At 33.1% G+C, this 17,813-nt stretch overlaps 1 long non-coding RNA gene across 1 annotated transcript in view; it reads left to right on the top strand.

Moving 5' to 3' along the window:
* LOC135193388 (uncharacterized) overlaps positions 1–17,604 on the top strand; it is a 108,880-nt gene extending 91,276 nt beyond the window's left edge. The window contains exon 3 of the long non-coding RNA XR_010309206.1: positions 17,441–17,604. This is a non-coding gene — a long non-coding RNA (uncharacterized LOC135193388). The remainder of the gene's footprint in view (positions 1–17,440) is intronic.
* The last annotated feature ends 209 nt before the right edge of the window (positions 17,605–17,813 follow it).

Genomic DNA, 17,813 nt, shown 5'->3' with positions numbered 1-17,813 from the left:
ACTCAAAATATTATACTGATAAATAAAAATGCGAATGAATTACATTTTTTGATTAAGTTTCGCATGCAAATATTTCTGGACGTTAATGGTTATGTGGGTTTGATTTCCAGTGAGGAAAACTTTAGCATTATAATACCGACTTCTCAAAGATAGAATACTAATGTTTTTATTTTATATCAATACATTTTTTTAAAAATTCGAATGCCTTAAAAATATATATATTTATATAGAAGCATTAAATAAAATTACAACAGGTTCGGAAACAGAATATTTGACTTGTGGGCGACTTGCAGTAGAAACTCAGAGATTTTTTAATTGTCAAACTTCTGTATTATTTACAATTTCTAAATATGTATAACCGTACATATTATAAACATTAATATACACATAGTTACAAAGGCAATAAAATGGTAGAGAGTAACGTGTCCCAGTGCGTTATCCCCAAAGAAGTTACCGAACAAAAACTTTGTGACACGCAATTGGCTCACGTTACATAAAAAAAGTTCGTGGCAAAGTTTACCGAGTCACAAAAGCCGTGTTGGGGCTCTTAACTATTATTATAAATATAAAATGGACAGTCTAGATCTCACAATAAACATCCCACTCATACTTAAATACGTTTATTGTTACAAATTTGGGCAGAGTTTTTATAACTTGTATATTATAGACTTAATGAAGGATTACGCAAAACCTTAATAAAATCTTTAATAGAAAACTATAATTATTTAATAAATTATTATTTATATACTACGATCAGTGAACGTACCTCTTTAATCTAACACTTCGAAATAGTCTGCTTAAATATTACCGTAGTTTCTGTAAAACAGAATAGCAAAAATATAATTCAATTTAACGTAAACAAAAACACTTAACGACATAACAGACAATTTTCTTCGTTGCGATTCAAGCGTAGCTTAAATACCAGACACTCGAATAATTACGAGTCACCTGCAAAAGGCTTTACACGACTTTTCCCTTTATTCTAAAACAATAGAGACGAAAATTGCATGCTGGATCACAACAAAGAGACAGTATATTACTCGTACGTAATTACAGTTGTATTTAATTACTCCGAGGGCCGCCAGAGGTCGCGCAATATGAGGTCGCTTCCTGTCTCGACGGAAACACTTTTATGCTGCAGAAATACTATTCTCTTAAACGGTACAGAATGAAATATTTTACCTTTTAATTATTTGAAATGTTTTTTATATCGTATATTAAAAATTAAAGTTAAAAGGAGGAGAGGTATTGATTTATGAACAGAAAAACAAGAGATAATTTTGTTTCGTACTCATCTTTATATATACAGCTGAAGCTAAGCAAAGCTATACCCACGAGAAATTTATAAATATTTACTTAAAGTACAAAAAACCCCCAATTTTACCACCTCGGTGGATTAAAAAAGTAATCTATGTCCTTCCCGGAGACTCAAACTACCTCTATACCAAATTTCATCTAAATCGATTTAAGCGTGAAGAGGTAACAGACAGGGTTACTTTCGCGTTTATAATATTCAGTAAGTATCGATAGACCATTGCCTTACTTTAGAAGCAATTTCTGTAATAACTATCACAGGGCTACCACGGCGTCATTTTTTAAATATCTTCATTCTTTTCATTTCTTATACAACTATCTAATCGTTACATAGTATAAAACAAAGTCGCTTACCGCTGTCTGTCCCTGTGTATGCTTTGATCTTTAAAATTGCACAACGGATTTTTTAATAGATAGACTGATTCAAGAGGAAGGTTTGTATGTATAATACATGCACAATATATATATATAGAAACACTGATTATTTTAGAGGTTTCTTAAGTTATGTTGGAAATAAACACATTTTTTGTGCTTACATTGCAAACGCTGGCTGCCCTACGAGATAGATCAATATAATGTGCTACAGTATTGTACACTTTGAAAAGGTCTTCAAAAAAGTTCGCGATGGTATAAGTCTATCTCTCAGGGATAACCCACAATAACAAGTTTTTATCTTTTACTTTTTACGAGAAATAATGGCTTATTTTCGAAGCGATTTTAAGCAATACAGCATTAATCCTTATCCAATTCAGTACCTTAAATACATTGTGTATTTAATATAGATCAAGATGACCCTTTACAGCATGTAATTTAAATGAATATTTTCTAACTCAGTACAGCATGTAATTTTAATTAATATTGTCGAAGATATTACAGATTTAAAACGCAGGGACATAGCGGTTTGTATTGTATTTATAATGACTGAATAACTGTGAACGTTGTAAGACATTCTGTAGTATTATTTAGTATTCCAGCATTGCACCCGTGCGAGGTCGGGGCGGGTCGTTAGTTATTTGTATAAAAACATTACGTTCTATTAAATAACAAAATCTCTTCTTTGTATGTTCTGGGCTCCCAATTGCATATCTTATTTGATCTTGAAAACTTACTTCAACCTACACTTCAAGATCATTAATATAAATTACAATTGACACATAGGCTACTATTATTGAACAGCAAAATGTTTGAATTATTATATAACTAAATTATACCTACACCTTGAGACATTACCTACTAAAGATTTACGATCGCAATTTTTTATTGCAAGTACGTAATCTCTATGTACATATTAGTGTGTATATTTAAATCAGTTTTAAAAACATTAAAATATCAATATCAAATGCTTTTATTTATAAAATTCAAATAGAATTTGATTGTTTAGATAGTATTATATTCAATAGCGGCATTGTTATGAGTTTTATTTATTTAGATCCGATCCAATTAATTCAAGTGCTCTACACGAAACAATTAAAAATCAACAAATCCGTTACTCTGGAGTGCACTAATATAATACTAATACTGAAAATAAATGTACTATTGTATCGAGAAAATATCCAAACATTTTTAATCCGCTGGTAAGTCAACTAAGCATATATATATATGTATGATTTGTTTTTATGTTGTACTTTGGCGGACAAGCATATGGGCCATCTGATGGTAAGTGATTACCACCGCCCCTAGACAATGACGCTGTAAGAAATATTAAACATTACTTACATCGCCAATGGAACTAAGATTTTATGTCACTTGTGCCTGTCGTTATACTGGCTCACTCACCCTTCAAACCGGCACACATCAATGCTGAGTTTGACGGTAGAATATCTGATGAGTGGGTGGTATCTACTCAGACCGGCATGCACAAAGCCCTACCACCAAGAAAAATCTGATCCTTGATGATGAAATCATCCTGACCGATTACCGTCAAGGCTGCAAATCTCTAGGAATACTAGGCAACTACGTGGACAATAATATGTCCTATATTATAGTGCACGAGTGTGTGCCCCGTGGGACTGCAAATCCGTCATGAACGGAAAGAGTGCAGGCGTAGTACTAACGGCCTTCCCAGCAGTGTACACTTCCAACTCCCAGACTTCGAGCCACTACTTCGGGATCTACGGTCTTTAAAATAATAAACGATTTTCCCAGAAATTGTGACGTACATTCTATTAACACTAGGAACAAGAAAAATATATATATATATCCCGCTGAGTTTCTTTCGCCGGTTCTTCTCAGGTCCGAGGTGCTAAATTCCGAACCGGTGGTAGATTTTTGACAATCAATAAGCAAGTGTAAACACTTCTATATTGAATAAAGATTTTTGATTTGATTTGATTTTGTTTTGAACCACTACACACGTTAAACTTATATACCCTCTCTTTTTTCGTCGAAGGTCAAAAAGAAAAAAATCCTGGTATAATAAGCGGAATACCTTATCACAAACCATACAATCAACATTAACATAATTCAATCAGTAACAGTAGATTTGCTTATTCCCAAAACGGGACAAGCTCTTCACATCACAAAATGTAAATACCTACTCTGACAAGACGCTCTGTCAAATAATATTTTTGTCCTACAAACTACAAAAACCGAATTGATGGTATTATTAACGCATCAAGCTTCAGTCTTTAGTCCGGTGGCGCAATCTGCGATTATGCTAAATACAGGCGTAATATTATAATACTTTAACAACACAAAAGATGTTCGTCGAGTACTTAATAGGAAAACATGATACATAATTTCATGCAAACTCAGCAAGCAGCGGTTTGAAATGCAAAGCGTGTTACTCCATCAAGTAGTGTTGATATTAGCATTGCAAACGAGCATTGTGCAGCCTCTCGGATGGTAATGCGAGAGTGATGTTATATTGGCTCTATTTTATACACAAACACGTCGACATCTAGAACTGTGAGACTAAATACAACTTAAAGTATTCGATAGACTTCGATCGTGTAAAGAGATTGAAGTCGGTCTCGTTTCTTTTATACAATACATTTATATTACTACAGATACTAACAAACACCTGATGTATTTTTATGAAAACCTTACTGTGTCAAAGGCTTGAATATTTTTGAAGAATTTGATTATTTCCTGCGTTAGGATGCACGTATGCGGATAAGTATTTGACTACACGTTGCTTGCGTATTCTTCTTAAAATTTTTGATTTGGATTAAACTATTTTAGGAAGTATCGTGTTTTTTTGGCGATGACTAATTTTAGAAACCGGTTAACATCGATGAATTTTTATGATAGTAGACACATACAGTGTGTTCGTAAACGCAAGAAGGGCCTCGTGCAAGGTACTACACATGCAACATATATTATTCCGTCAGACAATATTAATCAGAGTATTAAGGCGGAAAATCAGCTTAACGCAACTTAGCGCGCCTTTTAAGGCAATGTTGTCTCAAACTGCTACTGAAATTTATTTATAAATATACTTCTTTTAACACAAGTTGGACTTAAGTTCAGACTTACCGCCGCGTTTGTCGTTCCCATGCCGGCCGCCATTACATCTGACTGGAAGGCTGGAGTCTATTTTGATAATAGGTTTAAATATTTAGGAGTGAAGTATAAATAAAATGAACAACCTTTTGTGTTTTCGATTTTCAATACTGATGCTTCCCTAATGACTAGTGATGCAACGGACGTCCGTTTGCTATTCAGTATTCGGTATTTCCGGCCAATTTTCTCATACCCGGCATCTTAACGGATAATAATTCGATATTCAACTTAGGGTTTTCAGTAAGAAATTCGAAACGTAACGGCGTATTCTATGGGCATCGTATCATATTTTATTAAATAATAATAATCAAGGGGTACACTTGGAATATCAAATTTGTTGGCAATTAATAATTTTAAGTGATCGTTTCACATGACTGCCCAGTAAAGGAGTTATGTTTTTAGGCTTCATGTTACATACATGTTGTATGTATTTATTTATCTATATATCCATAACTTTTAATGCCTGGACAGATTTGGCTGAATGGAGTTACAACCTTTGCATCATCCCGAGTGACACTGGCTAAATTCATATATTCATGAAGAGTACTCGTGTATTAAGTTTGAACGTAAAACATATTTTATTAAATAAATAACTCGTTCGATTGATTATTGATAAACACGATTAAATATGAAATTGAAAGAATGTAGACGCACCACTATGTTTGATAGCAGTCTAATGCACTTCTGTATCATTTACGTATAACTCTCTGTTGAGGATAGTCGCTACTGAAATCAGGCATGAGAGCCTTTTTTATATAATAAATTTACAAATTATCAGGACAAAAGGCAAAGAAAAATATATAAAAAAAAGTTATTTTACATTTTAATTAAGTTTCCAAAGGACAACGAGTAATATTTTTGTCAAATTAACAGACGCGTTAGTTCATATTCTGACAATTTATCAACAATCGCATTGTTCGTTTGTGTCCCGTTTCTTTGTGAGATGCGTCTCGCTGAGGTAATACAAGTATTTATATTTCCCTTGCATTGTTTGCAGACTTCGCGACTTCAGATGAAGAGGTTTCTGCAGCTTGAATGTGTAGCTCCTATTTTTATAATTAATATATTTTTTATTAGTTTTCCATTCAGCACATTCATAAAAACATATAAAGACTGACAGACAGGATTGCTGTTTCCTTGCAAGAAATCTTTAGAAACCATTGAGCTGGAAATAATTTATACAACATAAAAAATGTTGTATATTATTAACAAAAGGTAATATTTCTATATGTAATAGAAAACATACACGATACGATTAAGGGATTATCCCACATCGCTGCTCCATTGAGGGTTGGTTTGTTATTTGGTATATTTTACTCGTGCTTCGCATCCGAGCCCTATATGTTATAAAGGTTTTAGTATATGAAACCTTAATGGTGTTAGCTTTGATGTATTAAATCCTGTTGATCATAATGTAATAAAAATAAATGTATAATATGGAACATATCTACTTCCTCTACCTCTACTGGCGATAGATGGCTGGCTTATGTCTCACCCAGATAATTGGAATTTCGATAACGGGGAAATTTAAATAGTATTCTTATCACTGATTTGTAATTTTGATGTGTAGGTATTGTTAATTTTAATTGTTCTGTTTATCAATAATAAAACTTGAAAATTTCTATGCGAGTGAATTAAAAATAAAATCTAAAAAATTGGAAGTAAATGTCTTTTTCCTTTCTAAAGCTGATTTAGACATTCATAAAAAACTCGTGGGCAGCTTTTAACGTCGGCATCAACAGAGTACATTTTTATGTAACCTATCTAAGTTCGATGAACGTTTCACACACCCACACGCATAGACAGGGCATCGTTAACAGCTTAATGAGCGTCGACACGACGCGCTGTTGGGAACGTTTAAATATATCGCTTTTTTATGGACAACTCGCGATCCTTTCATTTTATGGTTTCGGGAATGTATAAAACTGTGCCAACGTTATAGTTATATTAAAATATACCAATTTTATAAGCCGTTATCGATGATTTTATTTTTATATGAATGAGAAAAGTATATCATTACTTTACAGTCAGTGTTAATAATAGATTAATGAATTGTGATATTATATCAGGAGCATTTATTTGTTTTGAGGAGCTCTCATTTTATAGTTGGGACGCTGTAGCAGTGACAGTCATGCTGTCTTAGGGTGTTTTGTAAATCGCCTGCAGGCTAAGCGATTTGCGCCTCCAATTAATTCTAATAATTCAGGCGTATTCAGACTAATTTTACAAAACCGTTTGTCTACTTAACATTATTCAGACGTAAGAAAAGAGAAACAAGGTACACAATAAAATTGTATTATTTTGCTTCAAATAAAATCTTTTTTATAAAAGGTAGTCGAATCGATAGGCAGTACTCCAATGCCCCACCAACCTTGTGAACAAAGATGTTATACCCCTTGTGGCTGTAGTTACTGGCTCACTCACCCTTCAAACTGGAACAAAACAATATGAAGTATTGTGGCAAAGTGTTGTTGTAGAATATCTGACACCTTATTTTGTTTACTTGCATTGATAATAATTACTTAAATGTTACTGATTTTTATCGAAATATCTATAATTTGAAATCGGTTTGAATTATGAAATATTGAATGCATTTTTAAGCCATATTCAAAATACTATTTGTTTTCTTATCTAATTAAATACATAAAAGCGCTTACCAGACGGATTTGAAAAACTCTACTTCGTTAGATGGCCGAAAATTGACAACAGCGCGATTTTGAAGGCATTTTCTGCCTCGCATTACCACTCTGTCCAACCAGCTTTCGCTGGTGGTTTTTCCAAACTGATAGGACTTAGGAACCTTCAAGAAAAGAGCGTACACATTTCTTAAAGCCCCCCCCCCCCAATGTTTTTTCCAAGTCCAGCGGTGTTGCAGATGTCCATGGGTGGTGTTAGTCACTTTCCATCAGATGAGCCTCCTGCAAAAAAAAATAGACTACGGGTCGCTACGCTGCTTACAGGGGCGGGATATTAACGATTAGCGCAGAAGGATTAACGCCGCCCGGGTCATCGAATGATGATATATTTAAAATATAAAACATAAGGAATGTAAAATTATTTTGACTTTGTACAAAATCTATAGGAATCTGATCAAAGCTAGTGGCATAATATTTATAAACTATGAATATATCCAGCTTAGTGTAAATATTGGTGCACAAGACCTCGTGGCCTTAAACAAGTAACTTGTCTGGGTAATAAAATTATATTAATAGCAACATTGGTTGCTAACAACTCCTTAGGATGATATAAGTTCTAATCCTACTGAAGTTCTCGACTAAAATCCAGTTAAAGTTACTGAAAGCTCAAGTCACAGGAGTGACAGGCTTCGCAGCTTAAAAGCTCTCAGCGGCGCTAATGACTTCAAGAATGCTCGAGTAAAAATAACAAAGCTTCACGTTTATGACGGAACACTTCTTACAATATTTTAGAACGAAACATTTTTCCAGAAATTATTGTTACGACTTGTTATTTCTAGCTTCACAAAATTATGATTGACGCGCTGGTATTAAGTTTTAAAATTATTTAGCTTAAGCTCAATTACGCGAGTAATTCTGTAAAATAATACTACCATAATATTTATGTTCTCGAAGGTAAAATAATCAAGTCATGTATACATGTAAAATATACTGCCAATAACGACACACCTCATGTAAAATATATATATATATTTTTATTAATTGTAATGATAAAATTATAGATCAACTGAGAGTTAATTTTACTATCTTACAATTTATCTTGAATCAATGTATCTTACATTTATATTAATAACAGGTTTCGGTCGAATTCTGACTAATGCTAATACAAGTTTATTCAAATATTTAAAAAACCTTTATTTCCTAGCTAATATTATATATGTCTACTATCGATACCGATTCTACGATCGAAATTGAAAGAAGCCATTGCCCATAATTGGTTCATAACTTTATGTACGTATCAGGTGCGTGACCGGAGTACAGCGGATGGTTTCGTACGTCGTGGGCGACTTTTATGCGTTGTCGCATTACAGAAAAAAAAATTACGAGCCTTGCAGTATTCGCATACGATGTGTAGCAGCTACTTCAGAAATAAGCAAAATTGACATGGAAAATGGTTTAGTCATTTGATCAGAGATAATGTAATTTTTTACCACTGTGTGTCCTATTGGTCAAATGAAAGAGCCGCACTTTCCCACGTTCCCTGTTACATACTTCCGTCTCGTTTTTATGAATTCGGCGAAGAAAGAAGCGAGAAAAAAAATGTTAAATATCATAAGTTACGAGCTTTAAATTTATTAACCCTAATACTACTCTCCGTTCCAATGTGAATTGGTGGATTGGCACATTTTAAATGAATTATAAATTCAAGAAATTCTCGAAATCGGTTTACAATCTACGAATATATTGAGAAACATACAAAAAAGAGCCGATATAGCCCAGATGTTAAAACACATCTCAACTGATGATTCTGAGTTCGAACCCTGGTAAGCACCACTGAATTTTTATGTGCTCAATTTGTGTTTATAATTCATCTCGTACTTTTCAAAGAAGGATCACTTAGTGGTGGGGCTTTATGCAAGTCCGTCTGAGTAGCTACCACCCACTCAAGAGATATTCTACCGTCAAACAGCAGTACTCAGTATTGTTGTGGGCCGGTTTGGAGGGTGAGTGAGTCAGTGTAATTACATATGACATAACATCTTAGTTCCCAAGGATAGTGGCGCATTAGTGGTGTAAGGAATGGTTAATATTTCTTACGGCACCATTGTCTATGGGTGGTGGTGACCACTTACCATCTGGTGGCCGATTTGCTCGTCCACCTACTTATATCATAAAAAAGGATAAGATTGTGCCACGTTTATCTGCCAATTCGCATTGACACAGTGGATTAGGGTAACTCCAAACTCAACTAGTAACTCCAAACCACCTCCTCAAAAAAGAAACGAAGACGACTCTGAAGCCCAGTAGAGTGGGATGATTACGTCATAGAAAAAATGCCCCGTTCTGTTGGAAGAAAAAAGTAATAGTTAATGAAACGTTTTGTATAGCGCGTTGAACTCGTTAATTAAAGCATTACGGAGCTTCGTCTCTGTTTCAGAACAAAAGGGTTAAGCCGCTGGTTACTTTGTTATTAATAAAGTTTAACAGTATCAATAGCGTCCGGTACGGCTTACCCAGCTCGTTTTAAAATACCTTGTTAACCATGAACTTTTAGGAAATCCTCCGAGATAAATACATAGGCAAGTGAATACGAGACGTGAATTTTCACCCAAAGAAATGTGTTTAATTCATGTTTATAATTTCATTTTAAAATTAAAAGACAAGAAAATTATCGTGCCTAACTCTACTGAGGTATAATATATTTGTTTAGAGCCTGCTTGTAGGTAGTAGATTTTTAAAAATACATAAATAAAAGCAATGTTTATTGATTATCAATTATATAAAAATATAAGTATTATGATGTTATTATAATTATACAATTTATATTGACCAACGTTACTCTTTTATGCAACACATAAACATACTTACAGATAATATATTAGCATATACTAATAACTCTACTATTTATATTAACTATTTAACTCTGTCTCTATACCAAGTTTTATTGTAACATGTTTTATTTTTCTAGTACTTGCAATGAGTTGTTAAATAAATATGTTTATATAAAAATATATCTGACTATTATTAAAACTTTTTTTACCCGTAATAATCAATAAAGAGAATATACGATAACATATCTTTATATACATACATATGTATATACAAGTTATTCTGCTTATGTAAGTACCTCAACCAGTAAGTGTAATGTATCAAGTATTGCCTGTTACTGTAGTGTCCATTGAACCACGGTATATGATAGTACATAATAGGTAGATAATGGTACGGTACATAATAGGGGTATTATGAATTACTCGTGTAATTATGACTATTATGTCCTCAACAATACTAACGTTGACACTTATGTACGATTGCAAACAAATTAAACATTCTATACATTTGTCAACAGGTCTTGTATAAGTAATTACGTGCCAGACTGTACCTAGAGCTATTTCCATCACACGAGATCCGAGTATGATATCAACACGGTTTGATATTAGACAACTCCTAATACCATACCAGAAAAAGAAGTAGAGGCAGACAAAACAAAAGATGGGAAGATGACTTGCGGAAAATAGCTGGCCCAATATGGAGCCGATTAGCAAGAGACAGGAATACGTGGAAATCTTTAGAGGAGGCCTTTGTCGACAGACAAGCTGTTCAACTAAAGCAACCAGTTGCCGATCGCTTTAATATAAATTAGAATTAGAATATATATTTAGTTTTTAACAAGTAGGCATTTATCAATTTATTGTAAGAAGAAGCAGCATTAAAGGCTATTTTATTTTATTTTATTTTATTTAATACCATACCGAGCAGCGCTTGTTTTAGCGTTGCTAGAGACGAGTCAGTCGGAAAATGTTAGTAAGTAAATCCACGGTGTCCGGATTCCGCCTGTATAAAGTGCTGTCACTTTTATTATTTCATATCACGCCTGACAAGCTATCGTATCGAATACCAATGCTTTTCATATTATCCGACATACTTTGATAAACTTCGCAGTCAATTAGGGGATATTACTGATTTGTATACAGAATTATGCATCATTTATGTTGGTTATAAGCAAAGCCTGTCTTACACCCGTAAGAATTTGAATATGAAACATCAATGACCTGTGAAGCCGTAAGATTGTATTAAGCGAGTAGGTAAAGTAGACCCGATGCTAAATTTATTGGAAGCTTGTCTGACTAACCAACATAACAATGCACATCCAAAACCACAGACTGTAGAAATACGACTACTAACGACGAACTTAAGAGAACTAGGAGTTAAAAATAAAAAAGGAATTATTAAGTAGTATTTTTATATACATTTTATTATATATATTTAGGCACGTTAAAATTTTATGGTAAATTTTTGCCCTCTGCAAAACTCTCTTACAATTTAATTAACAATGTTTAATTTTATCATTACATAGTATAAAACCAAGTCGCTTACCGCTGGCCGTCCCTATGTATGCTTAGATCTTTGAAATTACAGAAAGGATTTTGATGGCTCTTTTTTAAATAGATAGATTGATTCAAGAGAAAGGTTTATATGTATAATACATGCACAATATATATAGAAACACTGTTTATTTTAGAGATTTCTAAAGTTGTGAAGGAAATAAACACATTTTTTGCGCTTACATTGCAAATGCTGGCTGAACCCACGAAATAGATCAAAATAATGTACCACAGTATTGTACACCTTAAAAAGGTTTTCAAAAAAGCACCTGATGGTATATGCCTACCTCTTAGGGATAACTCACATTAACCATCTTTTATCGTTTACTTTTTACGAAAAATAATGGCTTATTTTCCAAGCGACATTAAGCAATACAGCATTAATCCTTATCCAATTAAGTACCTTAAATCAATAAAATCAATATGGGCCTTTACAGCATATAATATAAATAAATATTTTCGAAGATATTACAGATTTAAAACGCAGAGACATAGCGGTTTGTATTATCTAGACTGAAAAACTGTGAACGTTATAAGACGTTCTGCAGTATATTTAGTATCAGCATTGTATCCGTGAAAAGTTGGGGAAGGTCGCTAGTATAATAATAAAAAGCGTAAAAAAAACGTCAAACACAACCTTAAGTAACACAGTATAATAACGAAAGACATGTAACTCGTTACGATGTGTCTATCTACCCGGTAAAATGTCAACCTAATATCCTGTATGATGGCTCAGGACTTAATAAAACGAAATTACGCCCGCCCTTATAGCTTAGGAAGTACTCAACTGCGACGTCTCCCGCCCATAACTTGGATACAATTAATTTTTATTATTTTCAGGTGCTATACACAAGACTTTATTTATTATACTTTACAACATGTACACTGAAAATATATAAATTCTAGAATTCCCTCAATAGGCCTCACAAATATTTTACAAATGCATCGGTTTGTCTTTATTAAATATATTTCTATATAATCAAAGTCGTCAATGGACGTGGAATTTATCCAGGTCTACCAGATCGATCTTTCTTAACCTACTTTCATACCGAAATAAATACTCTGTGCACACTTGGATAAAAAACAGCAATCTTAAAAAAGTATATAATTGATGCTGATATTTATTTTAATAATAATAAAATTATACGTCATGTTATAATGTCGATTAATAACGACGATTTTTATAAAGATAAAGCAACTCATCTCCTTACTGTTTGAAGACAATATGAAATAAATAAAAATAATCATTATATACATTTCTATCAGCTTGTGTGAACATACAATTGCCCATCTATAGTCATTGCTAATCGTGACGTAACCAAACAATTCATTCAATTTATTGCTAGAAGCTTCTCCACACAACACCAATAAAACGCTCGTTACTGATGTTGTCCACCATAATCAGTATGAAAAGGGGAATATCCTTAGGAGATTAACCATCTACTCGTAAATATATAATAACAAGGACGGTTAAACAATTTAATCTCATTCATTCGAGATCACAAACTTAGTTTATAAAGTGGCAACATCAAAAGCGGTCGAGACGGGACCGGTCGGAACGGGTCGGAACAATTAATTCGGGACAAAGCAGCCTTCTGGAATTTTAATAATGTCTCGTAGGAATTAGTGGGCCGACCCGTGTCGTGTGTTGGCACGCTATTTCACGACTTTCAAAGGTTATACTTAATTCTTAGTGTTAATACTTGTTTTAAAAACAAACGTCAGCTCAAATACTGAAAAGAATTAAACCAACAATTTCGCTTACAAGTATATACTTTTGGTTATATATGTACAATTACATTTTCGCGGTGGAATGTTTTCTGAGATTATATTCGACTAAAGAAATTAAAATATACTAGTATTCTTCCATGTACGTGTTAAACTTAGATTGGCCGTTCAAAATAGTATTTAAGAGTATTTATAAATGTATTCATAAACAAATCTTAACAATTAAAATTATTTTGTTCAGGGAACTCTTTGATTTTAAAAGTTGCGAAGGTCTTCCTTGGCATAACGACATTGTACGTTGTTGAACTTTTTTTAATGGTACCGATAGGCGGTTTGGCATATAATCCAGCTGATCATAAGACTTCACCACTGCCCAAAGACATTAGTGCCATATGAAATATGTACCATTTCTTATATTAGCTTGAGATGATATACACGACAATATTAGTGTCCAGGTTCAAATGTGTTTAAATGTGCAACAATCAACCAATGTCTTTGCTAAAACGTGAAGTTTGATTAACAAATATAATGGTACTAGCTGTTACCTGCGGCTTGGCTCGCGTACAATATGAATAATTGAATATATTTACAAATTAACTTAAAATATTACGTTAATGTAAGACCTCTTTGTTGACATCGGTGTGTATTTTATAGCTTCTAACTTAAAAAATGACGGACTTCCAGACTAACCTGTTTACGAAATGTTAACCGAATTTCCCTCATTAGGCGTAAAATATCCAGAAACACTTAAACGTGAATCAAGTCATTTTTAATCGGTAGCCCAAAAATAAAGTTTCCTGCTTCTAACTTCAAAAATGATGGTCTTCCATACTATCCTATATACGGAATGTTGACCCAACGTCCCTCCTTATGCGTAAAATATCCAGAAACGCTTAAATACGTATCAACTCATTTATAATCAGTATCCCAAAAATAAAGTTTCATGTATCTAACTTAAAAAATTACGGACTTCCATACAAATGTTCAACCCCTATTTCACCCCTTTAGGCGTAGATTTTCCAAAATTCACTCCTTAGTGGGTGTCATGATATGTTAGTTTATAAGTGTACAACCTAAAATATAAGTTTAATGCTTATGTTCTATAAATGACCATACTTTCAACAACTTACAACCTTTCATCCCCCTTTTCAACCCTTTACAGCATTTTTTTTTCAAATAAAAAGTAGCTTATGTTCTTTCTCAGGCTCTAGACTATATGTGTACCAAATTTCATTTAAATCGGTCTAGTAGTTTTGATGTGAAAGCGAGACAGACAGACAGAGTTGAAATGCAGAGACACAATTTTATTCAACTTTAACCTGCAAACCTAATTACGAACTAAAAAGAAACCAACTACAAATAAATGAAACCTAAAAGTAACTATTCAATTGAAATTAACCTATCTAATAAAGTGCGAGTCGAACTTGTGGACCGAGGGTTCCATATACATATTTATAGGTATGTAAATAGCTCATAGATCTACCAAATAGGAACGATGCTTGAAGATATTTCCCTTTTTTCAAGTTTTTTAATTTCCAATGTTAGCAGAGCCCTGCTCCTAAGCAAAATGTACGCAGTGCGGGATTAATTTATATTGGATATTTTTATAAACAAATAAAAATAAAAAAAACATGATTTTCAATTTTTTTTTAGTTTATTGTGCTATAATAACTATCTTCATGCCAAATTTCAAGTTTCTAGGACTATTATTCCCTATCCCGTGGAAATTTTGAAAAATCCGTTCCTAATGCACCTCTAGGATACTCAAGGTATACGTGTGCCCAATTTCAAGTCTCTAGGTCCAGTGGTTTAGGCTGTGCGTTGTCTGTCAGTCACTCAATCACTCAGTAACCGAAGAGTTTTATATATATTGATTATAAAACTATTAGTAAATATTTATGAACGAGTGAATGTTAACAGATGATTGCGGGTTCAAGCCCAGGCGATCACCATTGAATTTTCATGTGTTAAATTTATGTTTATAATTCACCTCTGGCTCGGCGGTGAAGGAAAATATCGTAAAGAAACCATGTATCTAATTTTAATGAAATAATATATAAAAAAAATATAAAGTGATATTTAATACAGTAAATTCCTTCAAGTTTAATTACAAAAAAAAAATTGTTGGATAAATTATTGTATTGAAGAACTTATATCGACACGCAGACCCGATGGTTCAACTTTATTTCTCGCAATAACCTAACTTTATCAAACGTGATAATCTAAAGGTCTTTAAGGCTTAACGACTTATCATCCCATCTGTCTAACGGGCTCGAGATACTCAGACAGTATTTGGTAAAATATAAATTAATACAGTACCCTGTTTATAATTATTTAATAAGGATAATTTTAAACTGAGTCAGTCCCAGACGTAAATATCTGTCCAGTAGGAACGTACTAACTTCCAAGTAACGACGGACTTAGACGACATTGTAAAAGTTACGACGATAACTGCGCAACAGACAGTTACTTAGAACTTAAGCTCGAGTTAGTTTCGAGTTCTCTTCAAGCTACTCGTATCATTGACAATTGCTTTTAACGTGTTACTTCAATATTACATTACAATCATTGAAATATTGAAATATAATTATCAAACATAATTATCTAGTAAATGTTTTAATGGCTGTTTAAAAGTTTGATATGATTTTACGCGATGTAATTTCATACTTCGTTGAGAATTAGTCGATAAAATGATATTAGTAATTAGTCATTATGACCTTTGAGCGATTCGTGTCAATTCGCATGCTTGTCGACGTGTGAAATTGTTTTTGTGTCGTTTGCCGAAGTCGTTATCGAGACAAAATTATACAATTTATTCGTATGTATATGTTTTATATGGATTAATTCGTTTGACATTAACATTAAGAAAAGGAAATAAGAGTCATAAAATACAAGAAACATTAACAAGTTAAACCAACTTCATGAATTATAGCGAAGTTGCAAAATAACTCAATCAGGTTTTTTTTTTTTTAAATAAACTACAAATGTCTAAAGTTAGTGCCAAACTAAAGATACTTTTGACTTTATTTGTAAGGAATGTAACAAAATCAAATTTAAATGTACTTCTTTCAAGTAGTCTCTTAAGAATCTACTTGAATAAAGCATATTAATTTACTTTCAAAGTTACCATCGGTTTGGAAACTACATTCCATTTGCCGGTTTTTTAGTTAGAACGTAGGTTCTAACTACTATTTAATAAACTAATTATTTATCGTTTTCCGAGGTTTGAATTATTTAAGTAATTAAATACGATTGAGTTATCACTTACCCTGTATGAAAACGAACGTATGCCATCTCCACGCTTTTTATCATCTACATATTCTTGTTTTTAGTAAAACGCCTATTCATCAATGTTTTTCAACATGAAATATAAATTTTATAAGTGGCAAAGCTAATCTCAATGTTAACTTTTACAGAAAACCGATTGTCATTTTCTTGAGAAATATAATAAAATCCATCAAAAGTATTCATGGATTACCCTTAATCTAAACTCAATAGAAAAAAAATTACGTCATCTAAATCGGTACTGTAGTTATCGTGTGATCAGTAAACATACATTAAAATACGTCGCGACCATATTAAGACGTCCTCCTTTTTGTAGTCGATCAAATATCATTTACATCTTACAGCAGCGTATATAGACTACGCCGTTTATTGAATTTCTACGATGATAGCTACACGCTACGAGCGCTACAACCAGACGATACAAAATTTGTAACGGCTCACTGATGGCTACGTTTAATATGCTCAATGAACATTATTTTGCCTTTGCTAATGGTAACAAAGAAGTCGTATTAAGACATTTAATTTTTAATTCCCTTTATAGTTACCTTGTCAGAGCTAAGTCATGTGTTAACTTCAAGGTATTTGTTTCAGCTTCCCACGCGAGCAGTCAACTAATCTTCCTCATGGAGCCACCACCCCGACTGTCGTTCTCCAATAGCACCGGTGCCAGTGTGTCATGCGCTGCTCACGGCACTCCCGCGCCCACCATCACTTGGCTCACTGAAGACGGTGTACCCGTTTCAGATGTGCCTGGACTGAGGTAAGAATTCAGATTGTAAGTTCAAATAAGTACCAGTATTGAAAAACATTTGATTTATAACCCTTTTTTTAAATAACTTTTAGTATCATTGGCTAGTCTAAATTGTAGAGCTAGATTTTGTCTTAGAAAAACTTACATAACGACAATTTATGCGACATTGATAAAAATTAGTTAAGAATTTAAAGAACACACGTATCAAAATTG

Source organism: Vanessa tameamea, chromosome 2 (genome assembly GCF_037043105.1).
Source record: "Vanessa tameamea isolate UH-Manoa-2023 chromosome 2, ilVanTame1 primary haplotype, whole genome shotgun sequence".
Lineage (NCBI taxonomy): Eukaryota > Metazoa > Arthropoda > Insecta > Lepidoptera > Nymphalidae > Vanessa > Vanessa tameamea.
Note: the sequence above shows the minus strand (reverse complement) of the source record. Positions and strands in the feature narration are given on the sequence as shown.